Raw genomic sequence first — 6,310 nt, forward strand, 5'->3', positions numbered from 1 at the left:
TATTCTCCATTGTATTGCCCCTGAGGCTCAGTGTTTCCCTAGACAGACATTCTGTCGATAGGTTCTGGGTTTTGGTAGATCTCCCCTTACGTGGAGCCCACCCTAGTACCTTCCCTATGTGGTACTTCCTCTGTAAGTACATAGGTGGATCTTCACATGTTACCTCCCCATCGGGTAGGATGTGATCACTGTAGTGCCTTTTCCCTAGGGGGAATAGTAACTGTCCCAACCTTACTACCAAGACTTTTCAGCTGTTATATTATTGTGAGTATTACTATGGGAAAAGGCTCCAGTTGAAGGGACCTCTGCCTCTATGGCGGCTCTCCTGGATGTTGGAGAGTGAGGTCTTAAGTCTTGGGCGTTGGAAGGTTACCAGGAGGAGAGGTGCATTTGGTTGTGACACGTTGGCTTGTCAACATCTGCTCCCCCGTGGACTCGTGACGCAGTTCGGCAGTTGTGGAGTTTAGTATAGGGACCCCAAGTGTCGTACACTCGACACAACGTTGGAGTGAACAACAGAAAGGGAACGTCTCGGTTACGTATGGTAACCCTCGTTCCCTGATGGAGGGAACGGAGACGTTGTGTCCTTCATGCCACAACTCCGAATTGCCTCTGAATGGGTTGAGACGCTTCTCGGCTCCTCAGAACAGAACGAGTGAGCAGATGCCACGCTGGCCTATTTATAACCGGATGTCCGGGGAGTGGCCAGCTATGCAAATTCTGCACACCCAATTTCATTGGCCTTTTGGTTGTTTTGGCTCCCAAGAGCGACCCCTAGTGTCATACACTCGACACAACGTCTCCATTATATTGGTTTTCAACATTGTTAATATTTAGAAATGTTTCTTGAGCACCAAATCAGCATATTAGAATCATTTTTGAAGGATCATGGGACAGAGACTGGATTAAGACTTAGAGTATTTTTGATTAAATAAATGCAGTCTTGGTGAGCATAAGAGTCTTAAAAACATTTAAAAAATCTTACTGATACAAAACATTAACACACACACACACACACGATACATTATATATACTTAATTTGCTACTTAATTTGTAAATTTAAATGGATAAATTCAGAAATGCCAAATATCAGCAATCATATCAGTCTTTTATAAAGTGCACGTCAACATCATCAGTCATATGTTTCTTTATTAGTTTTATTAGTAGTGTTTGCTGAGGCAAGTTTACTTGATATTTTTCATCTTCAGTAGTATTAAACTCTCTGTTGATAATTTTGTCAAATTAACTGGTGAACTAAAAATCCAATCGACTTGCACTGTAGCAGCAAGCCGTGACATATCTAGAGACCAGAATATCATAGAGACGTGGGCTGTTTTGACTTGTAACAGTGACCTAACCAGCCCTGGCAATGGTCCACCACATCTAAACACTGTAGTGTTTTGCACAGACAAGCAAAAATCTGACCTGATGTATTTCTTATATAGCCATATATGTGCTACAGTCTTAACATGTATTTCATATCACCCAGTTTGGCTCTTGGCTGACAGTCCTGCCTTTGCAACCTATAGTGGTCTAGCACTCCTCAAAAGATTCCTGTTTCCTCTCACTTGTTTTCCTTGGCGTTCCCTAGCCGACAATCACTGGCACAGATTCTCATGATATCATGCCACGCCTGGCATGAGATATCAGCCCATGTCACTTTCCATCCCTGTCGCACTGTCTAAAGTGCTGCAGCCAGCATGTCAAAACATATCTGTCTCCCCGTGGTGTGATCACGATGACACAATCATTTGCTTGAGGAGACAAGCGGCTTAAAGAGGCAGTTGCCGCAGCGACATGTCCCCATCGGTGGTCGTGACCCTCACTCAGAGTTACAGTCCTGTGGGTAAATAGTGGCCCGGGCCTTGCGCTCTGCTGTTTGCTGTCACTGCATGGGTAGGCAAGAGTCATCCCGTGGTGCGTGTTACTTTCGGTGTGGTTCTCTGATGATGCCCATCGTTTGCACAAGGAAAACATGTATTTGCATACTGTAAAAATTGGCATGCAGTCTAATTTAAAGGGTTAGTTCACCCAAAAATTTAAATTCTCTCATTAATTACTCACCTTCGTGTTGTTCCAAATCCGTAAGACCTTCGTTCATCTTCGGAACACAATTTAAGATATTTTTGATGAAATCTGAGGGCTCTCTGACCCTCCCATAGACAGCAAGGTAACTACCACGTTCAAGGTCCAGAAAAGTACCAAGATGATCGACAAAGTAGTCCTTGTGACATCAGTGGTTCAACTGTAAAGTTACGAAAATACGTTTTTTGCACAAAGAAAACAAAAATAACGACTTTATTCCAAATTTTCGTCTCTACTGCATCACTTGTGGACACGCGTTCACGACAGTATCATGACACGCTGGTCAGTACTTTAACGACTTTATCATGACGCGAGCATGTGGCAGCGCCGCCACACGCTCGCGTCATGATAAAGTCGTTAAAGTACTGACCATTTTTACAGACCATTAACCCATATAAGAGAACCATATAAGAGGGACTTCAAGTAAATATTTTAGGTTGAAGGGTTCCGGCCGACAAAATGTTTTGGAATCTCTGCTTTATATTATAATACCTAAAATTTGCTTTAGTTTTTAGTGTTATGACATCATTTTCATTTTTGGGTGAACTAACCCTTTAATAAATTTTTTTGGAGTAACACTCGTTGCCTGATGCTTCCTGCTCAGCTGCTGCGTGTGGAAGCTCTTGAATGTTGGTATGTGTTAAGTGTGTGAAATGGTTACTGTTGTTTTTTTTAGTTTTTTGTTTGAATGTATGTATGTGGGTGTTATTGTAATCTTTGTGCATGTCAATGCTGGGTTCACAGTTGAAGAACAGGTTGTGTTACAGGTTTTACAGAGAATTGCTCTCTGCTGTGTTGTTTTAATGTCTTTGTTGTGAACCTACGGTGCAACATGTTTCACTGCGGTTTTTCCTCTTAACTGCTCATACGTTTTCAGAAATACATTACATATGCAGTTTATTCAGACGAGAACCTCTATGATGAACATGTGAGCAGTAATGAATTATGAATTCATTGTGATACTTAGATTTTTTTCTGTAATTGTTATTGAAAAAAGTAAATGTAGGGATTCTTTTATTTTTAACAAAAGCAGTGAAGCAGTTTTTTATTTTAATTTTATTTATTTATTTTTAATCGTGGCAAGAACACTGTAAAACAGTATACAAATATTTATATAAAAAAGTAAATATGGCATGGCAGCAGTGTTATTCTAGTATCAAGATACTATTGTTTTTTTCATATTTTGAATTAGTTTTTATTTGCATATATTGTCTTTTCATTTCAATGAAAGCTTTAATTAAAATTATTTGTGTGTTTTTGCATTTTTAAATACGTCTGTAGTTTTAATTGTTTTATTTCAGTTTTTTAGTTTTAGTTGTTAAAAATGAGAAATGAGAGACAACTGGAAAAATATACATTTTTAATATAGTTATTTTATTTGAAGTGACAGGGTTTTTTAATGCTTTTGACTATAATAACCCTGCATGACAGGGTTAATTTATGTTTTCAAATAGTATAACCTAATATTCATGATTCATGAATAGTAAACAATGATATTTGTGATATTTAAAATGACTTGAATATAGTGTGTAGAAAAAATGTGTGTATTAAAAGTGTAAGGAAATCTTTTATATTTTATAACGTATTTTAAAATCATTACATTAAATGAATGATACATGAATGATGCATTTGAATGAATGAATGATGCATTTAAAGGTGTAAATGTTTTTTTTTTTAATCCAACATGAAATATTTATTTATTTATTTTTACATATGTGAAACCAACATGAAATGCAAGATTACAGGAACTTGATGTAATAGTTTTATGTAGATTTTATTTTTTATTTTTTTAAATCTCCATGTCACTTTTTTGTCATTAACCTTACGTCCACTCAAGCCTTTTATCATGAGCAGGTGTCAGGTGAACCTCTTGAAATAAACCAGATTGTTTCTATAGAGTGAGTTGTGTCATTAATATTTTAGGGTAGATGTCATGACTGTATTCACCTTTTGTTCAACTAGGAGCTTCAAAGCCTGCCTTATTTTATGGGTTACCACCATAAAGCCAAGGGAGTTTTACCTGCACACATGGATGACGTTGGGGAATTCATTGTTCCCTGCCGGTGCAGGGGTTGATCAGGGTTCAGGGGCATGAATGGAATGTTTCTGTCTTGGGCCCCGGAGGGTGAATGTACAGAGGTGGAGCTGTGTCCTACCAACAGCTACATTTACAACCACCAGCAGCCAGAACCCACAGCAAAGGAAAGAGCCCTATATTTACAGTGGCTCCAAAAACTATGGACACTTTAGACACACTTCAAAATATCTGAATGTGATTGCATTAGATAACAAAATATCGAACCAATGGCATTTATTTTAAAGAAACATCACACATTTCAAGTTTTAAATGAGAAAACAATAGATATACTGTTCAAAAGAGCATTGTGACACAAATGTTAGTGGATCCTGTTAATAGTTAATGTGATTCTCTACAACTGTGTTACTCTGATGGACACCTGTGTGAACTTGATGAAAACTGACGTCATGACCAGTTGGTTAAAAGTAATTGCAGAAGTTAGTTCAAACAGCTATTACACCTAATGTGCAAAACATGCACAGTCCCTCATTCCTGGAAGGTTGTGCTCCAGTTCTGCTCTTTATGGATGGAGCAGCTTTGGCCACTGGAGGGCAGTCTCAACCTTACAGTAAGGCAGGAGTTAATGGCCCTGTGTCCAGGGAACTCCATGTGCTGTAGTGCAGCCTGGTCTGTCCAGTACAGAGATACAGAGTCTTTCTGTCACTGAATGTGTCTGAATAGGCTGATTTGGGGAAAAGGACGTCCTGTAAGAGGGGCCGGCAGCCATAAAAAAGGTGGGAAATGACATAGGAACAACCATTTATTTTAAAAGCAAGCGCTATATTTTCACACACACACACACACTGTAAAATCCAATAGTTTACCTTACTTAGATTTAATTATCATCATTACATCAGAATAGCTCTTGCTTTTAAAACCCCAAATCAAAAGCAAAAAACAAAACAAAAACAGAAAATCATAAGAAAAACCTACAATTTTTGTTGTTTTTATTTTCTCTCTCACACACACACACTAAAATCCAATAGTTTACCTTACTTAGATTTAATTAGCTTTCTTTACTTAGTTGTTATACTTACTAGGTTTTATTAAGTTATAGATACTTTCAAGGCAAATAAAACAATTTACTTACTGTTTTGAGTGACACTTACTTACAGTTTTTTACGATTGCTTAAGCACAATTTTGAAAACAGGGCCCGGTTTGTCAAAACACTACACACAATTAACACAACCCTACACCAAAGTAGCACAACACTTCAGATCATTTGCAAAATGGAACACTTTTGTCAAAGCTATACACAACTTTAATGATATTTCTGCATCTCCTTCTTGCTTTTGTGAGGTTGAACCCTGCCTCATCAATATATATGAAATCATGCAGGATTTCCTCAGCATCCATCTGCAAAACTCTCTGAAATACAGTGAAAGACAACATTGACTGTACTATACTAGACCTATCCTGAACTACACAATGTAAAAAAGTAATGTGTGGAGTATGCAACATCACAGTGCTAAAGTGGGTTGATTTTCCTAAAATGTGTGTTTTTTTAAAAACTCACCATCATAGTGATTAGCGTTCCCTTTGGTTGGGCACTTGGGACTTTGTTTATATTACTACAATGTTTTTCCTGTTAATGCAGCAATGCATCATGAAGTCAGAGTTATTTGATTTCTAGGGAAGAAAAGTAATAAATAGGTTGTGTTTAGCGAGTGATCTATCTTTTAATTAAAGCTTTAGTGTATTTTTTTTGTGTGTGTATTTAAGAGAACTTTTTCAATTTTCATTTTTCATAAATACCTCAAGATGCTTTTAATTGGGTTTATAAAATCCTTAAATAGTGTGTGGTAACATGCTAAAGTCACACACAGACTTAAACATTCAGCACACGAATCACAACAATGATAACAATTCAATTTCATTTATTTTCATTACTTGTAATTAGATTTTACAGTGTACACACACACACACACATAAGGAATCATAAGGAAATCGTAAGGAAAACCTAAAATTTGTATGTTGTTTTTTCACACACACACACACACACACACACACACACACACACACAAGGAATTCATAAGGAAATCTTAAGGAATCATAAAGAAATCATAAGGAATCATAAGGAAAACCTTCTAAAATTTGTATGTTGTTTTTTTACACACACACACACACACACACACACACACACACAC

The sequence above is a fragment of the Sinocyclocheilus rhinocerous genome, unplaced genomic scaffold (genome assembly GCF_001515625.1).
Source record: "Sinocyclocheilus rhinocerous isolate Xijiao unplaced genomic scaffold, SAMN03320098_v1.1 scaffold232, whole genome shotgun sequence".
In the NCBI taxonomy this organism is placed as follows: domain Eukaryota; kingdom Metazoa; phylum Chordata; class Actinopteri; order Cypriniformes; family Cyprinidae; genus Sinocyclocheilus; species Sinocyclocheilus rhinocerous.